Genomic DNA, 205 nt, shown 5'->3' on the forward strand with positions numbered 1-205 from the left:
TTAATGTGTATGATTGTTTGTGTTCATATAATCCACTGTAGACTCGATCCAGTGGCCAGATATCCACACACTCCACCTCACGGTCCAGGTGTGTGGATGTGGATGAACGCAACGAATGGCGAGATTATCCACCTGTCAGCATCATCTCGGACGAAGTGACACCGACTTCTCCTCTCACCCGCCCGTGAATTTGGATAGAAACCAA

The 205-nt window shown here is 48.3% G+C and overlaps 1 protein-coding gene across 1 annotated transcript in view; it reads right to left on the reverse strand.

Moving 5' to 3' along the window:
- Nucleotides 1–205, reverse strand: part of LOC119587775 (MAM and LDL-receptor class A domain-containing protein 1-like) — a gene marked incomplete in the record, with an annotated part of 15,935 nt that overhangs the window by 13,760 nt on the left and 1,970 nt on the right.

The sequence above is a fragment of the Penaeus monodon genome, chromosome 23, assembly GCF_015228065.2.
Source record: "Penaeus monodon isolate SGIC_2016 chromosome 23, NSTDA_Pmon_1, whole genome shotgun sequence".
NCBI classification, from domain to species: domain Eukaryota; kingdom Metazoa; phylum Arthropoda; class Malacostraca; order Decapoda; family Penaeidae; genus Penaeus; species Penaeus monodon.